The sequence below is a fragment of the Rhinopithecus roxellana genome, chromosome 17 (assembly GCF_007565055.1).
Source record: "Rhinopithecus roxellana isolate Shanxi Qingling chromosome 17, ASM756505v1, whole genome shotgun sequence".
Classification (NCBI taxonomy): Eukaryota; Metazoa; Chordata; class Mammalia; order Primates; family Cercopithecidae; genus Rhinopithecus; species Rhinopithecus roxellana.
Window position 1 is genome coordinate 57568835 of NC_044565.1, and position 22326 is coordinate 57591160.

At 42.0% G+C, this 22326-nt stretch overlaps 1 non-coding gene across 1 annotated transcript; it reads left to right on the plus strand.

The window, feature by feature from the left end:
- The first annotated feature begins 19940 nt into the window (after nt 1-19940).
- LOC115894494 lies at nt 19941-20057 on the plus strand. Its single transcript, XR_004054599.1, has one exon. It is a non-coding gene; the product is annotated as a U5 spliceosomal RNA (small nuclear RNA).
- The last annotated feature ends 2269 nt before the right edge of the window (nt 20058-22326 follow it).

The window sequence follows — 22326 nt, forward strand, 5'->3', positions numbered from 1 at the left end:
AGGAGGCAGCTCCCATTCCTCTACCAAATGCATTTCATAGGACGTGAAATATCTGTGCACACATGTATCTATCTCCTCGTTTCTAAGTGTCTCAAGTCATTGCTGATTCTATCTGAGCCTCAGTCTCCTCCTGTAAAATGGGCACAATAACACCTACTGGAAAACTTGAAGTGTATGAAACAGCTCATGCCAGGTGGTGCAATTCAGGACCCACTTCTTACCAGCTGAACCCCATGGTTCCCTGCCCTCTCTGTGCCTCTGTTTGCTCCTCTGAACAAAGCTGGTGACGAGAGTGCTTACTTCACTGGATTGCTGGGAGTATTAAATAAGTTGATAGACATAAGTTACTTGGGATAAGGAGTCACAGTTGTGTGCACTTTGGAATGAAGTCTCATTTCCCTCACTCTTGATAATGAGAAGACCCTCCAAACTGCAGAGGGCAGTGCCAGTGGTACTTGGGGCCTCCTGGCCTGAAACAGCTCCAGCAGTGCTTACAAGGGTCTCATGCACTCCTGGAGGGGTGCACCTGGACAGATGTGCCCCTTCCTTCCGGGGGAGAGGATGACAGCTTTTCTCATGAGTGTCACTGTGCAGGGCCAGGACCAGGGAGCAGGCTCATAAGGAGGTGTTGCCTGGATGACATGATGTTGGCACTTGGCTGCCAGGGCCCCCCAGCTCTCCCCTCTCATTTGTGCCCTCTGAGGCCTCCTCCCAGCACCCTCGCTCATATTATGGGATGCCTCGGAGGTCAGTCTGGTTCTTCCATCAATCTGTTGTGCAACTTCAGACAAACCATTCCCCCTTCTCCGTCTCGGTTTCTCCTCTTATGAACGTATAGCTCGGAGGGAGGATGGCAATAAACCCAGAAGAGTTACTTTAAACTTGAGAGTACATTACAGTCGCCCAGGTCACTACTGAAGATTTCCGGGCCCCAGCACAGAGGTTGTATGATTCAGGGGTCTGCAGTCCACACTGTGAAAAACCTAGACTGGGTGATGATGAGGGGCTCTGAAGTGGGTGCTGTGAGCTGGTGTGGGCCCCAGACCCCCTCAGGCCTGCAGCACTCAGGCCCTGGCTCCAGCAGTGTTGCAGGTTCATAGCTGGCTGTGAATGCCCCAATATAGCAGCTGCCAGGTTCACATTCCCTTCCAGAGCAGCCCTCATCCAACACCTGGTCAGGACCCAGTCCCTTGCCTGGGCCGGGGGTAGCTCCTGAGAGACAGATTGAAGCCTTTGCTGTGACTGCATCACAGCTCAATGTCCCTCTGTGCCCAGCCCCATGCTCCTCACTCGCCAGTGAGCTCCCTGAATATTCATCTCTGGCTCAGAACTGGCCTCCAGGACGCTGGCTTGCAGCTGTGCCTCTCCAGACCTCACATGCTACTTACTGGCCCTTCTGGGGCCTCTTGCACGGAGGTGAGTGCCCAGTGCTGGAGGGGTGCAAACAGGCATGAAAGACACTTGCAGTCCAGTCAGAGGCAGACAGGCAACCAATAATTGCAGGACAGTGAGGTCAGGGCTCCAGAAAGGTTTGCACAAACTACACAGAGCATAGGAACACGCGGGATAGAAGCCCTAATCCTGCTGGGAGTGGCCAATCCGCTGAGAGTGAGTTTCCAGGAGATAAAGTAGCGCTGAGCCTGGCTTTGAGGGTCATCGGGATGTTGTCAGGTAGGATGTCAGAGGGAGCAGGCACAGGGGAGTGCTAAACCCTACTTGACTTTACCCTAGAGAAGGTTCGCCTTCTTCTAGGAAACCAGAGGCTCAGGGAGGCCGAGGGGAGAAACAGAGGCAGGGACAAGTGCTCACAGCAAGAAAACATTGTCTGTCTGTTGTTTTGACCCAAGCAAAGCACATGCGAGAGAAAATGGTGCTGAGGCAGCCAGCCAGCGCAGGCAGGAGAAGCAGGCGGGATCTGTGCACAGCCTGCTCCCAGCACAGCCTGGCCGGTGATCACATGACTGTCTTGCTGGAAGATGCTTTGGCTGGAGACTGAGAGGGTGTGCTGCAAAATAGCGTGTCTGGGAGCATCTCACAGTGGAGGGGCAGACCTCACCTGCTGTAGGGTGGAGGATTCAGCCTGGCCATTGAGCCCCGGAGGAGGGGGTCCCCACCTGAGCCACCACCTTAGGTATCATGGTGTTACCTGGAGAGTCCCGCCTCCCCGGGAGGACTGATGCTCCTCAGGGAAGTCAACTCTGACTAATCTATTGCAAAGCCTAGCCCTGGTCAAACCCTGGTCTGCTGGGCTAGGCCCCATGCTGGGTCAGGCCCCGTCCTGGGTCTGGCTGGTACAGAAGTGCATGGCATATAGTCCTTGTCATAAGAATGGGCCAGTCTGGTGGCCTTGTCCTGAGAACGGGCCAGCGAGGGATGATTCAGCAACAAGAGTGGAAGGGCCAAGGATGGAGGCTACACAGGTCCCAGTACATTGTGGGAACACAGCAGGGGTGTTGAAGGTAGAGTAGGAGTCGGCAGGTGGAGGGTGTGGGTGGGTGTTAAAGGGAGAGCATCTCCACAGGTGGAATCCTGGAGGACAAGAGGAGAGACAGAGTGAGAGACTGGAGAGGGGTAGAGTCCAGGCAGCCGAAGGCCTGAGCACTGTGCCCTGGGAGCCTTGGGAGGACCTTAGGCAAGCCACAGCAATGCCTTTTCATGAGGGTCACCCGGGTTTCCATAGTGAAGATGGTTGCCAGAGCTTGAAGCCCAAGCTGAGGAGCCTTGATTTAACCTCAAGAAGAGAAAAAACAGCCAGGTGTGGTGGCTCACACCCGCAATCCCAGAGCTGTGAGAGGCTGAGGTGGGCAGATCATGAGGTCGGGAGTTCAAGACCTGCCTGGCCAATGTGGCGAAACCCCATCTCTACTAAGAATGCAAAAATTAGCCAAGCTTCGTGGTAGGCACCTGTAATCCCAGCCACTGGGGAGGCTGAGGCAGGAGAATCGCTTGAACCCAGGAGGCAGAGGTTGCAGTGAGCTGAGAGTGCACCACTGCACTCCAGCCTGAGTGACACAGTAAGACTCTGTCTCAAAAAAAAAAAGGTAAAAATAACCCAAATGTTCATTGATAGAAGAATAGATTAACAAAATGCAGTATATACATGCAACAGAATATTACTCAGTTTTAAAAAAATAAAATTCTGATGTATGTTATAACATAGATAAACCTTGAAGACATTATGTTAAGTGAAAGAAGCCAGGCTGGGCGCGGTAGCTCAAACCTGTAAACTCAGCATTTTGGGAGGCCGAGGTGGGTGGATCTTGAGGTCAGGAGTTCGAGACCAGCCTGGCCAAGATAGTGAAACCCTGTCTCTACTAAAAATGCAAAAAATTAGCCAGGCATGGTGGTGGGTGCCTGTAATCCCAGCTACTTGGGTGACTGAGGCAGAGAATTGCTTGAACCTGGGAGGCGGAGGTTGTAGTGAGCAGAGATTAGCCACTACACTCCAGCCTGGGTGACAGAGCAAGACTGTGTCTCAAAAACAACCAACCAACCAATCACTTGAGTCACCTGCAGCCCAATTCATGCTAAGGCCGCAGACCCCGGTCCACTTCTTTTTTCACTTTTGAGAAAAAGAGTGTAGTGGTGTGATCTCGGCTCACTGCAACCTCTGCCTCCCAGGATCAAGTGATTCTCCTGTCTCAGCCTCCAAAGTAGCTGGGATTACAGACACACACCACCATGCCTGGCTAATTTTTGTATTTTTAGTAGAGAGGGGGTTTTGCTATGTTGGCCAGGCTGGTCTTGAACTCCTGACCTCAGGTGATCCGCCCGCCTCGGCCTCCCAAAGTGCTGGGATTACAGGTGTGAGCCACCGCGCCTGGCCCCCTTGATCCACTTCTGTTGGTTCCTCCCATCGACACATGTCCCAGACGAGGTTGGAAGGCTCTACTAGGCTAGTTGTGGCCCAGTGTCCTGAGGGCAGAATAGCACCTTCCCTTTTGTTTTCATTACTTTCTGTTAGAAGCAGAAAAATCCTTGAGTGGCACTCCGTGTGAAGTTAAAGTTGCTAAGCTTTTAAAGAATTTTTTTTTTTTTTTTTTTTTTTTTTTTTTGAGACTGAGTCTTACTCTGTCGCCCAGGCTGGAGTGCAGTGGCACAATCTCAGCTCACTGCAGCCTCCACCTCCTGGGTTCAAGTGATTCTCCTGCCTCAGCCTCCCGAGTAGCTGGGATTACAGGTGCATGCCACCATGCCCAGCTAATTTTTGTATTTTTAGTAGAGAAGGGGTTTCACCACATTGGCCAGGCTGGTCTTGAACTCCTGACCTAGTGACCCACCCACCTCAGCCTCCCAAAGTGCTGGGATTACAGGTGTGAGCCACTGCACCTGGCTTAAAGAATGTTTTGTCCTTTGTCTTGATTGGATGAGTAGACCAGGAATGGTGGCAAGGGGGAGGACAAAGAGGCAGAGGTGGAGAGAAGATGGGAAGAAGGAGGAATGGAAGAGGAGGGAGCCAGAGAGAGGAGGCTTGAGGGCAAGAAGAGAGGACACTCATTTCCCTTAGAAGAAAATCAAGCTTAGCCCCAAACTCCTGAAGCTATGGAAAGGGAGTTGATCTCTGCCCTTGAGAAATTCTCCCAGGACCTTCCTAGCACCTGGGTGGGGGCTTTCTGGCTGGGTTGGGACAAGCTGTTGCAGTCAGGGTCCAATCAAGAGACAAACCACACCAATTACCTGAACACAGAGAATTTCATATAAAGAATTGCTAAGTATAAAGTTGTTAACCAGGTGACTAAAAGGTAAAAACGAACTCTAAAGTGTCACGAGGGTAACTATACGGGAAGCATCTACCACTCCTGAGGCTGTGGGTAGAGAGGAAGAGTTTGGATTTAAAAGACTCCAGTCTTCTGAGGTGGGTCACTGTTTGGCTGGTGCTGGGGTCTCTGAGCTACAGGAGGGCTTCTGTGAAGCTGGCACCCAGACTTCCGAGGAGGGGATCTGCTTGGCTGGTGCTGGGGAAAGAGGAAGGCAAATTGGGGCTGGTTCCGCAAGAGGTTAGAAAACCAGATACCGGATCCAGCTGCTGCTATCACAGGAGCTGTGGCTGCCGAGGTGAAGAAGAACAGCTACGTGACAAAGAAGAGCAAGTCCTTTCAGCCTCTCAGGCTCCCCACCCCGCCACTGGCAGAGTCTAATAGATAGCCAGCTGGTGACACAGAAGTGGGGTTTGCAGAGTCCCAGTCCCACACCATGGAGCTGATTCTAGAAGTGAGTTCGGAGCTGATGGAGGATATGGTGGTGTGTTTATAGCTCAGTACACAAGCCAGAGCCTCCTAAGTGTGTGTGCAGGGGTGGGGGAGGGGGTGGGGGGTGCAGGCAAGCCTTGCCCTCAGAGGAGAACTATTACTAGGTCTCAGCATCGAAAATATGAGCAAATGGGGGGAGAAATAATCACTTATAAGTGGACTTCCCAAAATGGCCTTTGTTAACACTTTGGTGTATTGTTTCCAGTCTTTTTGGGGAGTGGGAGAGGGACAGAGTCTCGCTCTGTCACCCAGGCTGGAGTGCAGTGGCATGATCTCAGCTCACTGCAACCTCTGCCCTCTGGGTTCAAGAGATTCCTCTGCCTAAGCCTCCCAGGTAGCTGGGATTACAGGCATGTGCCACCATGCCCAGCTAATTTTTGTTTTTTTGCCGAGATGGGGTTTCGCCTTTTTGGCCAGGCTCGTCTCAAACTCCTGACCTCAGGTGATCCACCCGCCTCAGCCTCCCTAAGTGCTGGGATTACAGGCTGAGCCAGTCATTTTCTATGCATTGTCTCAGAACATGGCATTGATGTCACATATATGGTTTTACATCTTAATTTCCTTTTTTTGTGTGTAAAATATCACTGTATGTTATGGATTGAACTGTGTCCCTTGATAAAAGATTGAAGTCCTCACCCCTAGTACTTGTGAATGTGATCTTATTTGGAAACAGGATTTTTGCAGATGACTGAGATAGGATGAAGTCACTAGGATAAGCCCAATTCCAATCTGTTAGGTGTCCTTATAAAAAGGGGGAGCCGGGCGCGGTGGCTCAAGCCTGTAATCCCAGCACTTTGGGAGGCCGAGACGGGCGGATCACTAGGACAGGAGATCGAGACCATCCTGGCTAACACGGTGAAACCCCGTCTCTACTAAAAACTACAAAAAACTAGCCGGGCGAGGTGGCGGCGCCTATAGTCCCAGCTACCCGGGAGGCTGAGGCAGGAGAATGGCGTGAACCCGGGAGGCGGAGCTTGCAGTGAGCTGAGATCCGGCCACAGCACTCCAGCCTGGGTGACAGAGTGAGACTCCGTCTCAAAAAAAAAAAAAAAAAAAAAAAAAAGGGGGGAATTTGGATACAGACACAAACCCAGGGAGAATGCCATGTGGAGACTGAAATTATGCTGCTTCAAGCCAAGAAACACAAAGAATGGCCAGCAGCTACCTGCAGCTAGGACAGAGGCCTAGGGGAGGTTCTCCCTCAGAGGCCCGAGAAGGAACCAAACCTACCGACACCTTGATTTCGGACTTTGAGCTTTCAGAGCTGAGGGCAGTTAGTTTCAGTTGTTTAAGGCATCTGGTTTGTGGTAATTTGTTATGGTGGCCTCAGCAAACTAACAGCAGGCTGATAACAAACAACAGTTTAAGTATGTCCCCGTGTTGTCGTAAGCTCCTCCTAAATATAGTTTTAATTGCATGTGGTACTCTACTAAGTGGATGTCATCTCGTTTATTTTGGACACCTTTTGGCTGTTGTAAATAGCATTATGTGGATCATTTTTTGGGTCATCATCTTTTCTTTTTTATAATTTTTGTTTGTAAAAATTTATGGAGTACAAGGAGAGGGGTAGAGTCCAAGCTGCCAGAGCCCCGAGGGGTTACATGTGTATAACGCATAGTAATTTTGTTACATGTATGTAATGTGTAGTGATCAAGTCAGAGCATTTGGGGTGCCCATCACCTGAGTACAATACATTTTGTAAACCATATCACCCCACTCTGCTATCAAACAGTGAATTTATTCCTTCTATCTGACTGTTTGTTTGTACCCTCTAACCTATGTCTTTTCATCTTCCCCTCTCCTCCACACTCACCCTTCCCAGTCTGTTATCTATCTCTGCACTCTACTTCCATGTGATCAGATTTCTTAGTTTCCACATGTGAGAGCATGCAATACTTGTCTTTTTGTGCCTGGCTTATGTCGCTGAAGATAATGACCTTCAGTTCCATCCATGTTGCTGCACGTGATTTTATTTATATAAATAAGTTTATATAAATTTAATTTATAAGCATTTAGTCTTATAAATATTGTAATATTATAAATATTATTTGACCATAAAAGAGCATAAAATCATGTCAGTTGCAGCAACATGGATGGAACTGGAGGTCATTATCTTAAGTGAAATATATATATATATATATATCCATCCATGTTGCTGCACGTGATTTTATTTATATAAATAAGTTTATATAAATTTAATTTATAAGCATTTAGTCTTATAAATATTGTAATATTATAAATATTATTTGACCATAAAAGAGCATAAAATCATGTCAGTTGCAGCAACATGGATGGAACTGGAGGTCATTATCTTAAGTGAAATATATATATATATATATATATATATATATGTATATACACACACACACAATAGAATATTATTTGCCCATAAAAGAGAATTTTAAAAATAGAAAATATATAATATATAAAAGAGAAGTATATATTAATATTATATATAAAAGATAAAATTATATAATACCTAAAAGAGAAGTATATATTATATATTATATATAAAAGATAAAATTATATAATACCTAAAAGAGAAGTATATATTATATATTATATATAAAAGATAAAATATATATATAATGTTTTCTTTATCCATTCACCCGTTGATGGACACTTGAGATTGAGTCTATATCTTTGCTCTTGGGAATAATGCTGTAATCAACGTGTGAGTGCAGGCATCTCTTTGATACATTTATTTTTTTGGCGGGGGGCAGTGGGGGTAGATACTCAATAATGGGATTGCTGAATGGTCATTCCATTTTTAGTTTTTTGAGAAATCTCCATACTTTTTTCCACAGTGGCCACACTAGTTTACTTTCCTGCCCACAGGATATAATAGTTCCCTTTTCTCTGCATCCTATTACTTGTCTTTTTAGTAATAGCCATTCTGACTGGGTTAAGGTGATAGCTCAGATAGTGCATTTCTCTGATGATTAGTGATGTTGAGCATTTTTCACATAATTGTTGGTCATTTGTATGCCTTCTTTTGAGAAATGTCTAATCCTGTCCTTTGCCCATTTTTAAACAGGATTATTTGTTTTTGTTTTTGTTTTTTTCTGTTGAGTTGTTTGGGTTCCTTGTATATTCTGGATATTAGTGCCTTGTCAGATGAATAGTTTGCAAATATTTTCTCCCATTCAACAGGTTGTCTCTTCACTCTGTTGGTTATTTCTTTTGCTGGCAGAAGCTTTTTAGTTTAATATAGTGCAATTTGGTCATTCTTGTTTTTGTTGCTTGTGCTTTTGAGGTCTTAGTCATAAATTCTTTGCCTGATGTCCAGAATATTTTTTCCTAGGTTTTCTTTGAGTATTTTTATAGTTTTAAGTCTTCAGTACATTTTGAATTGATTTTTGTATGTGCTGAGAGATGAGAGTTCAGTTTCATTCTTCTGCGTTTGGCTATCAAATTTTCCCGGCACCATTTATTGAAGAGAGTTCCCTTTCCCTAGTGTAAGTTCTTGTAGACTTTGTTGAAGATCAGTTGCCTGTAAACATGTGGCTTTATTTCTGGGTTCTTTATTTCATTCCAGTGGTCTACGTGTCTATTTTTATACCAATACCATGCTGTTTTGGTTACTATAGCCATATAACATATTTTGAAGTCAGGTAATGTGATGCCTCCAACTTTGTTCATTTTACTCAGGATTGTAAAATTGGCTATTCGGGCTCCTTTTTGGTTCCAAATGAATTTTAGAATTGTTTTATCTAATTCTGTGAAGAATGAAATTTGTTGTTGTTGTTTGTTTGTTTTGAGACAGAGTCTCGCTCTGTCTCCCAGGCTGGAGTGCCAGTGGCACAGTCTCGGCTCACTGCAACCTCCGCTTCCTGGGTTCAAGTGATTTTCCTGCCTCAGCCTCCCAAGTAGCTGGGACTACAGGCACCCACCACCATGTCTGGCTAATTTTTGTATTTTTAGTGGAGACAGGTTTTCACTGTGTTAACCAGGCTGGCCTCGAACTTCTGAACTCAGGTGATTCACCCCACTTGGCCTCCCAAAGTGCTGGGATTACAGGCGTGAGCCACTGTGCCCAGCCTTGATGTTGGTATTTTGATAGTGATTTCATTGACTCTGTAGATTGCTTTGGGCAAGATAGTCATTTTAGCAATATTAATTCTTCTGATTCATGAGCATGAGATGTTTTTCTATTTGTTTCTGTCATCTTCAATTTCTTTTATCAGTGTTTTGTAGTTTTCCTTGTAGAAATCTTTCACCTCCTTGGTTAAATTTGTCCCTGACTATTTGTTTTTAGCTATTGTAAATGGGACTGCCTTCTTGATTTCTCTCTCAGTTAGATCATTATTGGTGTATAGAAATGCTGCTGATTTTCAAACATTGATTTTGTATCCTACAACTTCACTGAATTAATTTATCAAATCTAAGATTTTTTTTTTTTTGGTGGAGATTTTAGATTTTTCTAGATATAATATCATATAATTAGCAAAGAGGGACAATTTGACATCATTTTTTTCAATTTGGATGCCTTTTATATTTTTCGATTGCTTGATTGCTCTGGTTAGGACTTTCAGCACTATGTTGAATAGGAGCCATACAAGTGTCCATCTTTGTCTTGCTCCACTTCTTAGAGGAAAGATTTTCAGCTTTTCCCCATTCACTATGATGTTAGCTATGGGTTTGTTATATATGGCCTTTATTATTTTAAGGTATGTTCCTTCTATGCCAAGTTCATTAAGAGTTTTCATCTTGAAAAAATGTTGAATTTTATCAAACTTTTTTCTGCATCTATTGAGATAATCATATGATTTTTGTCCATCATTTTGCTGATGTGATATATCATGTTTTGCATATGTTGAACCATCCTTGCATCTCTGGCATAAATCCCACTTATTTATGGTGTATGATCTTTTTGACATAATGTTGGATTTTGTTTGCTAGTATTTTGTTGAGGATTTTTGTGTCTATGGTCATCAGGGATATTGGCCTGTGGTTTCCTTTCTTTGTCGTGTCCTTGTCTAGTTTTGATATCAGGGGGAATTCCCTCCTCTTCAATTTTTTGGAATAGTTTTGGGAGTATTGGTATTATTTCTTTTTTGTATATGTGATAGAATTTGGCTATGAATACATTCAGTCCTGTGCTTTTCCTTGTTGGAAGACTTTTTATTACTGATTCAATCTTACTACTTGTCATTGGTCTATTCAGATCTATTCTTATTTCTTTGAGATAGATTTCTGGACATGAGATGATTGGGTGAGTTTTTTTTAAGGTTTCTAACAAAACAAAACAAAACATTTTGCTTGTTATTAATTTAGCATGTTTATTTTTTATAATTTTCAAAATAAATGATGAATGTAAAAAATTAATCCACACTTACATTAAATCACACCAGCCAGCAATGTCCCAAGTAACTTTAACCCACTTTTTGGCAATAATTTTTGAAGCTCTCAATACTTACTAACAAATTCCTTTCCATAAGGTTACATTTCCACCAACAAATTTTCCATAAAGTTGCATTTCCAGCTACAAACTCAAATTGTATATGAGAAAATCTATCTTATAGCATCCTCACCAGTAACAAATATTATCACCTTTTAATTTCTTAGAAAATTTGAGGCTGGGTGCGGTGGCTTACACCTGTAATCCCAGTACTTTGGGAGGCCAAAGTGGGCAGGTTACTTGGCGTCAGAAGTTCGAGACCAGCCTGGTGAGCATGGTGAAATCCCATCTCTACTAAAAAGATAAAATTAGACAGGTGAGGTGGCATGCACCTGTAATCCCAGCTACTTGGGAGGTTGCAGCATGAGAATTGCTTGAACTGTGAGGTGGAAGTTGCAGTGAGCCGAGATCGTGCCACTGCACTCCAGCCTGAGCAACAGAGCAAGACTCCATCTTAAAAAAAAAAAACTGAATGGTGAAAATCATGTCATAGTTTTACTTGGCATTTGATTTATTGGGGTTTTAATACTTTAAAGTACTTTTTAGCTATTTGTTTGCCCTCAGGTACGTTGTTTAATGAAGTACATTGTCCTGGTTAGTTTTTTAAAATCAGGGTCTTAGTGTTTTCCTTGTGGATTTGTGTAAACTCTTTATATACCATGTATTGACTTTTTATTAAACTGGTTACAGGTTTTTTCCCTTTTTTTTTTTTTTACCTTTTAATATTGATCATTTAAAATGCCTATTTTGAATATTCACATCTATTGATTTTTCTGTTTGTATTTTCTTCCACTGCTTTGACTTTAGGTGGTTCTCTCCATTCCAAGCATAAACTTACCTATATGTCCTTCTAGATTTCTTATGTTTGCATGTTTTTATTTTTAATTATTTAGTTCACTGAAATTCATTTTGGAGAATGATGTGAAATGAGAATTTGAAGCTCAGGTTTTTATCAGCTTCCAAACTCTCCCTGCATAATCTATTGAATGGTCCTTCCCCTTGTGATGGCTACTGTAGCATACATTAAGTTCTTATGTACTCTAGAGCCAGTGTTAGTCTAACCCTTCTGTTTCACTGATCCACATGTTCATATTCTGTTTCACTGTTCCACATGTTCATATTTATGGTAGTGCCTTACTTTCCAGCATGATATCTTGTAGTTTTTCGTCATTTCTCACACCCTCTCTACCTATCTATATGAGAAGAAAGCAGAGCAAAGACAAAAACCAGGAAGCCATTTTGGACTACCCAGATGGCAAAATGGCCACCATGCACCCAGTGGAGAGAAAATCCTGGGAAGAGTGTCTAGAACAGAGTCAGATTTCAGCAGAGATCTTTGAGATAGGATGAAATGGAAAGAATGATAACCATCATGGCAGAAAGGAACAGGTGGGGTTTGTCAGGTCTAGGTGGGGCCGAAGGAACATGTCAGGAAGCAGAGAAAGATTCCAAGAGACACAGAGACAAATAGGTCATGGCTATTTGTCTGTGAATAAGTGGTCACATGGTCAAGTGAATAAAGTTTTTAATAGTAAGTAATAAGTGTCATAATAAAGATGTAAACTTTCTTTGGAAGCATGGAGGACATCCACATTTATCCTGTCCAGAGCAGTCCGCAGAGACTTCAGAGAGAAAATGAGTTTGAGTTGGGCTGGAAGGATGCATAGCAGATTGTCAGGTGAAGGTTCAGTGGGGCTGGCAGATATGGAGCATGAAGTTGTAGGAATTCTGGAAACAGGACCAGATTGAGGTAAGTTGGGAAGCTAGAAAATGCTTGGTGTTTTGGGAGACGTAGAAGTAGTTCAGTCCAAGTAGTTCCCAGTGTGTTGTGCACAAGCCAGGTTAAGAAGCTTGGTCTTAACTCTGACTACAATAAAAAGCCACCAGAGGGTTTAAATGGAACAATGAGGTGATCAGATTTACCTTCCAAAGACACCACTCTGGCAGCAGTGGTTAGATTGGATTTAAGAGGAGCAAGATTAGAAATAAGAAGACCGTTTAGGAGGTTGCTATGAAAGTCCAGGCTTGAACCAAGGATATGGGAATGCGTAGTGGTGGGGGTAATGGGTGAGAGAGACAGATCAGATTTGGAAAGCTTGGTCTCTGGGCTTGGAACTCCCCTTAACAATTGCCCATCTGTATGGTTTCCAGATATTGTTCCCTGGGTGTTATTCCAGGCTGAAGTGACACTCCTCTAGAGCACCACTTACTCTTTCATGCTTAGATGGAAGGTGAGACCATGTTAGGACCACTGAAGGTTCCATCTGGTATGCTCTAAAAAAAATGGGAATAAACCAACATTTACTGAACCTTATCCTAGGAACTATATTTTCTTAACCCTCAAAGCAACTCTATAAAGAATATAAATTTGCTGCCATTTCGTAGATAAGAAAACTGAACCAGGGAGACTGAAAAATTTGCCTAAGGTATATAGAAATATAATTGATTTTTGTACATTGATCTTGTATCCTACAACCTTGCAAAACTCACTTATGAATTCTCATAACTTGTTTTGTAGATTTCATTGGCTTTGCTAATAGGTGATCATGTTGTCTGCAAATTAAGAAAGTTCTGCTCTTTCTTTTCTATCTCAATGTTTTTTTCTTTTCTTGCCTCACTGCACTAGCTATAAACTACAACGTACAATGTACAATGCTGAATAGAAGTTTGAGAGGGGCTTTCCCTGTCTCAGTGATGATTGCAGGGGAAAAGTGTCCAGTCTTTCACCGCCAAGTACAATGTGAGCTGATGGTATTTTCTAGATGCCCTTTGTCAGATTGAGGAAGTTCTCCTCTATTCCTCATTCACTGAGAGCACAGTTAGAAAGGGCAAGTGTAGGATTTGAACTCAGTCTCTAAGACATGAAAGCCTGGGTGATCAGCCTTTCCAGAAGCAAGAATGAGTACTCTTTCTTCATCTGTTGGCAGCTCATTTTACAAAAAGCCACTTTCCTGCCCCCCCTGAAAATATTTTTTTTTTTAAGCTCGGCAATGGGAGGGACAGATTTCTCAAAGTCTGTTTCATCAGAAACTTGATGAATGTTCTGTGTTGCTCTCACATACAGGTTCTTATTTCTCATGAGCTAGACTCTTCATTAATTTCATGTAAGTGGCGTAATTAAAGTAACTGTTAATTGGAGTATTACTGAGGTGCCATTATGGTATGTGACAAGCTTTAATTAGCGTGTGGTCTGGCACTCGATGTTCTCAACGCATCGCTCAAAAACAGAGATTGTTCTCTGACGTGCGGCACTTGATCTGAACAGAAAGGTAACGCAATTTTAAGGTGATGGGGAGAAGAAAGGAGAGAGAGAGAGAAATAACCTCTAGTGTTTTTATGTTATGGAAGTGGAACTCTTCGCTGTCCTAGCTAACAGCACCGTCACAGTGAAATGAACAGTACTGGAGACCACATGCTGGGACTGAAGAACCATGTACAAAGAAACCACCTCCCATTGTTTCAGCACAGACATCTCCTCAGCCAATGTGGCTGCTCTACAAACCAGGTGACCTCTAAAAGCACAGTGACCTCACTACTTCCTCTGCCTGGAATGTCTTGGGAAACTCCTACCCACACTGGGATCCAGGAGTCACCTTATTCATTTTTTCTTATATCAACATGGCCATCTCTCCATCTGATAAATATTTTCTGAGCACACACTATGTGTCTAAGGGTCTAAGGCTGTTAGAAGAAGTTGTGATATGGCCCCATCCTTGAGGGGTTCTCAGGGTTCCATGACGGTGTGTTCACTCAGCAGCAATGCTTGCTCCCACCAGGCACTTTCATGTGATAGTAACTGCCTCTCTACCATCAGTATCCCCCATGGATGCTGCAGGGATGTCTTATTCTACTTTGTACCCCTGGGTCTCAAGCACCTGGTACAACACCTGAAACATTCATTAGCAAGCTGTCAATATGAATCATTCCGTTTCCATTCATGACGTTACAATGCATAAAGCAGTGTGGCGGAAAAAATATTGTTTTAGAATTGCAATGCTTGCCCGCTGGGTAAATACGAATCAATCGGTTGTGTCTTTCTGAGCCTCAGTTTTACTCATTTTCAAAATAGGAATTAAAAAAAAAGAAATCACAGAGTTTTGAGATTTATGTGAGGCTCAAATGATATAATTTATACAACTACACATGTTTAACTGAAAAGTGCTCATAAAATTAATTATTAATAAGCGAGTCTATTAGTTATTAATAAAAAATGTTACTCTGATTCAATTTAAGATTATAGCTCAGGTTGAGCACAGTCGCTCATGCCTGTAATCCCAGCACTTCGGGAGGCTGAGGCAGGCAGATCACTTGAGACCAGGAGTTTGAGACCAACCTAGCTAACATATTGAAACCCTGTCTCTACTAAAAATACAAAAATTAGCCTGGTGTGATGGTATATGCCTATAATCCCAGCTACATGGGAGGCTGAGGCAGGAGAATTGCTTGAACCCGGGAGGCGGAGGTTGCAGTGAGCCAAGATCACACCACTGCACTCCAGTCTGGAAGATAGAGTGAGACTCTGTCTCAAAAAAAAAAAAAAAGATTTCATCTCAAACATCCAAAGAACATTATTGCCTCTTCTATCCTGAAATTTTTCTGAGAAATCAATTCCCATAATTCAGGAGCTCTTCTCGTAGCTAACACCCTTGTTGGTCAGAAAGAAGCTTTAAGATAAAGATTTCCTACAACAAATTCCCTATGGATTTCTACGAAACGCAAACTCAGAGGTTGTGTTTGTTTAGTTGTTTTAATCAATTCAGATCAGCATTTTGATTAAATGTGCATCAATCTATTGTTTCTACTGCAAAACCAATACAAATAAATCACAACCTATTTAACTACCTAGCTGACAAAATTTCAATTTTAATTTCGTTAAGAAAACATTAACTGAGTTTGTGCCAAGCATTGCATGCTAGGTGCTGAGGGTACAATAGTAAGAGAGACATGGCTGGCTTATCAATTACCCTGCTAAATTGCAAAACTGTAGCCAGCGGCCAGAAGTCCCAGTTCCGTGGTAAAATATTGGGAATGAGCAGTAAGTGAATGGTAACAAAAAATTAGAGAGGCATTTTCCAGATAGGATGCAATCTAGAAGACTATTTCTCTCACTTAGAGTCACAAATACCCAATTATACAATCTTTCACAATCCTTGCAGATCTTGGGGTACTTATACTATCCATAGTCAAAGCAATGGGAAAAAAGAGCTGCTATACTCTATTGTTTGGGTAGAACACAACTATTCTTCAGAGACTGATCTTAGAGCATTTGCAAATGGAGAGACTGAGAGCACTCCACAGGGAGCTTGTCAGCACTGACACTGGGAAGCTATTGGATTGAAAATGATGAAAAAATATTGTCCAAAGAGAGGAAGAGATAAGCCCCAGGGCTGCCAAGTCGCACAACTTGATTGAGCACCACTCACATTATAGACTCCAGGGGATGCCATTCATGTAAACATCAACTTTGCCAGGCAGTGATTCTAGTTTTGGATAAGGACTTCACCCAGTAAAGTTGGGATCAGTACTTAACATCAGAACTATTTCACAGTATATACATACACTATTAGCAAATCTGTACATAATTCAATCTGTAAACTAAACCAAGTGGCTGAGTACCAAGTGAAACCCTCAGATACCACTAAAGACAGAAACCTGAACTGGATAGGCATGTAGGTGGATTTCCTGGTTGGGTAGGTCAGTTACCGAGGTCTCACTGAGTTGGTGAAACCAGGCTTAGATCAGCCAAAATTTACCTTGTGAAATCATTAGAAAAGCAAGCATGGTGTCTTCCCATGTAATTCATGACAATTCTGAATTTGTACATTAAGAGGTTGCATATTAGAATACTTGGCACTCTGTCCAATAGTTTCCAAAAAACGAAACATAGAATTCTAATCAAAGGATTAGTGCAAAGACTTTTATTTGGCTATCAAATTATTCTAAGCCAAGACAAGAGAATTCTATAAATATATTTTATTATGGCAGCCTCTCTCTGACTCTCAGAAACTTCTCTCAATGAAAGTTATTATTCAAGGCTGCAATTGTCAAACTGTGCATGCACAGATAATAGCTTTTCATTCATTGCATAACTCTCGGTGAGGAAACAGTCTCAATTTCTTTCTTAAAAAGCTCTACAGGCTAGAAAACACTTACTGAAGACTGTATCTTTTAAGTTCTCTCTAAAGGAGCATGATTTTCCTGAAGCATTTTCCTTAACCCTGTAACAATCCAGTGTTGCTTCTGCCCAGGTGATTCTTTCAAATCTTTTTTACTAGGCAGATATTGTAACATTTTACTTTAGATATCAATTGACAAAATAAATATACATCTACCCAAAATAAAATTTCAGTTTAGCCTCCATTGCTCCATTGAGAAAGGCAGGAATGGAATTGGACTTTATCGATTCTTTTTTAAAAAAATAGTTATGCAATGTTTTTTAGATACCAGATAATGTTCCATGTGCTGGAGTTTCAGCACTGGGTAAAGAAACAAAGTTTCTGTATTTGTGAAATTTACATTCTAGTAAGGAAGGCAGAATGGACAAATAAAGACATTTTAATGTGTCAGGCGACTAAGGGCTACAGAGAAAAACAGAGCAGGGTGAGATGATAGTGACAGGTTTTTGTCTTTTTGTTTTTTTTTTTTTTTTTTGAGATGGAGTTTCACTCTTATTGCCCAAGCTGGAGTGCAATGATCTTGGCTCACTGCAACCTCTGCCTCCTGGGTTCAAGTGATTCTCCTGCCTCAGCCTCCAGAGTAGGTAGGATTACAGGTACCCACCACCACGCCCAGCTAATTTTTGTATTTTTAGTAGAGACAGAGTTTTACCATGTTGGCCGGGCTGGTCTCGAACTCCTGACCTCAGGTGATCCACCTACCTTGGCCTCCCAAAGTGTTGGGATTACCGGCATGAGCCATCGCGCCCGGCCCAACAGAATGGTTTTAAAAGCATGTTTTTGGTGTTTGAGGCTTCACGAGCTGTGGGGCATCACAGTTAAAAAGATCCTCTGGCTGCCATGAGGAGGATGAATTGGAAGGAGCCAGCATAGCTGAAGGAGGTAGAGGTTTTAGGAGTCTGTTGTAGTTGCACAGGCAATTAGTTCCTGGAGGATGTTCGCTGCCAACATGGGGCCAATGCTGAAAAAGGAAGACATCAGGAGCTCTGACACAGATCATGGGAATCCCCAGGATGACATGGAGAGCAACCAGTCCAGACTGTAGCAAGTCAGACGTTCTGGAGAAGGGCTAGGCTACTTCATAAAGATGAACAACTTGAGAGAGATTTAGACAATCAGCAACGAGTCTGGAGTTGAACTGGTGATAAACACATGAAAACTAAGCCAATGGGACAATTAAACAATACTGTATGAGAAAGGAAAAGTATTAAAAGGTTACTACGTGGCTCAATTGTGCAGTTTCCACATAATCTCAATAATGTAAATTGAATATTGAGCTAGACAAAATTATGGCATAACTATATTGGAAAGATGCAGGGAAGAAAAGAATATGTGTGTGCACAGGAAAGAGCTAAACCCTCATCCTCCATGGTGGGAAGTCAGAGGGTAATGCTAAAACAAAATTCACCAAACAGCATGTCATCTGCAGTCAAAGAGGTAAATTTAAAAAAAAAAAAAAGGCTAAAAGAGGTGCCTCCAAGCACTTTGAGAGTAGTGTCTGCTTTTCTTATCTGTTTTCAAATAACACAATTATAGAATTGTTTGATTCTTAAATCTATGTACCTGTATGTATAACTTTAATAAAAATAAAAACAAGCAATAACAAAAGAGCATTTTTTTAATGAAAGGACATAAAGAAAATATTTGCAGTGGCTATAGTTAAGGAAGGACGTGTATTTAGACTATATAAAGAAGTTTACAACTCAATAAGAAGACAAGCAACCCGATTTTAAAACTGGCAAAAGATTTAACAGATGCTTTAAAGAGAAATTAGATGAATAGCCAGTGAACACATAAAAAGATGTTCAACATCTTTAGCCATGGGGAGATGCAAATTAAAACTATAATGAAATACTACTACAGACCAAGGGGAATGGGTAAAAAGTTTTTTAAAAAGACTTACAATACCAAGCGTTGGCAAAGAGGTGAAGAACGAAATTCTATATATTGCTGGTGAGAGTATAAAACGGGACAAACACTTCGGAAAACAGTTTGGCTTTATACAAGTAAACATAAACTTTCCTTATCACTCATCAATTCCACTCCTAGGTAATTACCCAGAAAGAATAAAAACACATGTCCCCAGAAAATATTTGTGTGCCATATTCGTAGTAGCTTCATTCATAATAATTCAAACCTGTGGGAAAAGCCCATAATGTTTAGCAATAATATGTGAATAAACAAATTGTGTTATGTTCATACCATCAAAAGAACTACTGATACTCGCAACAACATGAACACATCTCAAAATTATTATGCTGAGAAGAAAAGAAGCCAGGCACAGAAGACTGCATACTGTATGGTATCACGTGTATGAAGAAGTTCTAGAGCAGGCAAAGCTAATTTATATAGAAACCAGATCAGTGGTGACCTGGGGAGAGAGTGAGAGAGGGTATTCTGGCTGGTATTGACTACAAAAGAAATAAATGATGGATATACTCTGTATGCTTTACACTCCATATAAAGTAGGATGTACTCTATATAAGTAAATGGATAGAAACGTGTACATCCACTGCATATGTATATATAGAGTAGATGGAGTATAGATGGATACTTCATCTCATACGTGGATATACAGTTGACGCTCGAACTGTGCAGGTCCACTTATAAACAGATTTTCTTCTGGCTCTGCCACCCCTGAGACAGCAAGATCAGTCCTTCCTCTTCCCCTTCAGCCTACTCAACATGAAGACAATGAGGATGAAGGCTTTTATGATGATCCACTTCCACTGAATGATAGGAAATATATTTTCTCTTTCTCATGGTTTTCTTAATAACATTTTCTTTTCTCTAGCTTACCTTAATGTTAGAATACAGTATATAATACATATGACATGCAAAATTTGTGTTGTTTATGTTATGGTAAGGCTTATGGTAAACAGTAGGCTATTAGTATTTAAGTTTTGGGGAAGACAAAAGTTATATATGGATTTTCAACCTCATTGGAGGGTCGGCACCTCTGATCCCCATGCTGTTCAAGGGTCAACTGTATTCTTTATTTTAATTGGGATGATGGTTACAGAAGTGTATGTATTTGTCAAAACTGACCAAATTGTTCACTTAAAATATATGCATTTTATTGTTTGCAAATTATACTGTAATAAAAGTTAAACAATGCTCTAGTTTCTCTTCAGATCATATAAGTCTTTTGCCTTTTACTAAAGATTCCCATGGAGAGGAACACCTCAGAGTTTTTTAATTAATTTTTTGAGGTCTTGCTTTTGCAGGGCTAACCATTAAAAAGAAAAGTCAAACAAATTTTTGAAAGAAGCAAGTTAAAATTGAAGTTAAAAACAGAATATGTGGACCAGGCACTGTGGCTCACACCTGTAATCCCAGCAGTTTGGGAGGCCAAGGAGGGCAGATCACTTGAGATCCGGAGTTTGAGACCAACCTGGCCAACATGCTGAAAACCCCTCTCTTCTAAAAACACAAAAATTAGCTGGGCATAGTGGCTCAGACTTGGAATCCCAGCTACTCTGGAGGCTGAGGCATGCGAATCTCTTGAACCTAGGAGGTGGAGGTTGCAGTGAGCCAGTATTGTGCCACTGCACTCCAGCCTGGGCGACAGACTGATTCTGTCGCAAAAAAAGGAAGGAAGGAAGGAAGGAAGGAAGGAAGGAAGGAAGGAAGGAAGGAAGGAAGGAAGGAAGGAAGGAGGGAGGGAGGGAGGGAGGGAGGGAGGGAGGGAGGGAGGGAGGGAGGGAGGGAGGGAGGGAGGGAATCAGCCAGGCATAGTCTCAGCTACTAGGGAGGTTGAGGCAAGAGAATTGCTTGAACCCAAGAGGCGAAGGTTGCAGTGAGCTGAGACTTCATATCAAAACACACATATACACAAACACACACACACACACACACACACCCTGAATAGGTGGGTTTAAATGAAGATTAAATCCAACAGGGAAAATAGGTAAGTTGGAATATCAAGAAACGATCTAGAGCGCAGCGCAGAAACAAAGAAAGAAAAGCTAAAAGATGTGAAAAAGAGGGTGAGAAGGACTAAAACATGCTCAGACTGGAGTTCCGTTAGGAGAGGAGTGAGAAAACGCCCTAACTGACGCCACAGGAGCAGAGACGCATCCTCACTGGGCCTCGCCCAAATTGCAAATTCATGAGTAAAACAAATCATTGTTGTTTGAGGCCACTACATTTAGGTAGTTTTTTATGAAGCAGTAGATAACTGGAATAAGTTGTGATACCAGGAGTGTGATGTTGCTGTATTAAAACACACACACACACACACACACAAAACAAAAAACAAAAAATACAAAACCCTAAAAATGTAACATTGGCTTTGGGACCAGATGGTGAGTGGAAGCCAAAACGATTTGCAGAGGCTGCTGGTGAGGACTTAAAGAAATGCAAGAGAGGCTTATTGGAATGTAGGAAAAAGACTCTTGGGTCCAGTAACATAAAGTTTAACAACATTATTACCTGTAGTAACATATAATATAGAAAATATACCATTAGCTTGGTTTAATTCTGCACATCGTACTCATAAATCATAATACTACTCTGTACCCCATAAGTATATACAATTATAAACTGACAATTTACATTAAAAAAATTAGAACTAAGTAAAACGGTATGAATAAAAAATAAATAAAATGTACCTATTTACCTAATAAACTGATCTTCTAGGTAAGAAAATTTCCAGCCGGGCGCGGTGGCTCAAGCCTGTAATCCCAGCACTTTGGGAGGCCGAGACGGGCGGATCGCGAGGTCAGGAGATCGAGACCATCCTGGCTAACACGGTGAAACCCCGTCTCTACTAAAAAATACAAAAAACTGGCCGGGCGAGGTGGCGGGCGCCTGTAGTCCCAGCTACTCGGGAGGCTGAGGCAGGAGAATGGCGTAAACCCGGGAGGCGGAGTTTGCAGTGAGCTGAGATCCGGCCACTGCACTCCAGCCTCGGTGACAGAGCGGAACTCCGTCTCAAAAAAAAAAAAAAAAAGAAAATTTCCAGGCAGAGTGCTGCTGCCTGGTTTCTCCAAGTAGTCTATAAAAAATGAGAGAGCAGAAAAATAAAGTAATGAATAACTTTTAAATATAAAAAAGCTACTCAAGTGAATTAAAACATCCATGCAAGAACCTGTACATGCATGTTTATAGCAGCTTTATTCATAATTGCCAAAACTTGAAAGCAACTGAGATGTCCTTTAAAAGGTACACGGACAAATAAACCAGTACATAGATGCAATAGCTATTATTCAACAATAAAAAGAAATGAGCCATTAAGCAGCGAAAGATATGATGGAATCTTAAATGCATATTGCTAATTGAAAGAAGCAAACCTGAAAAGGCTACATACTATATGATTCCAACTATATGTCATTCTGGAAAAGGCAGAACTGTGGAGGCAGTAAAAAGATGAATGGTTGCCGGGGGTTTGGGAGGAGGAAAAGATGAATAGGTGGAGCGCAGGGGATTCTTAGGGCAGTGAAATTATTCTCTGGTACTATAATGGTGAATGGGTGTTATTCTACACTTGAGACCCATA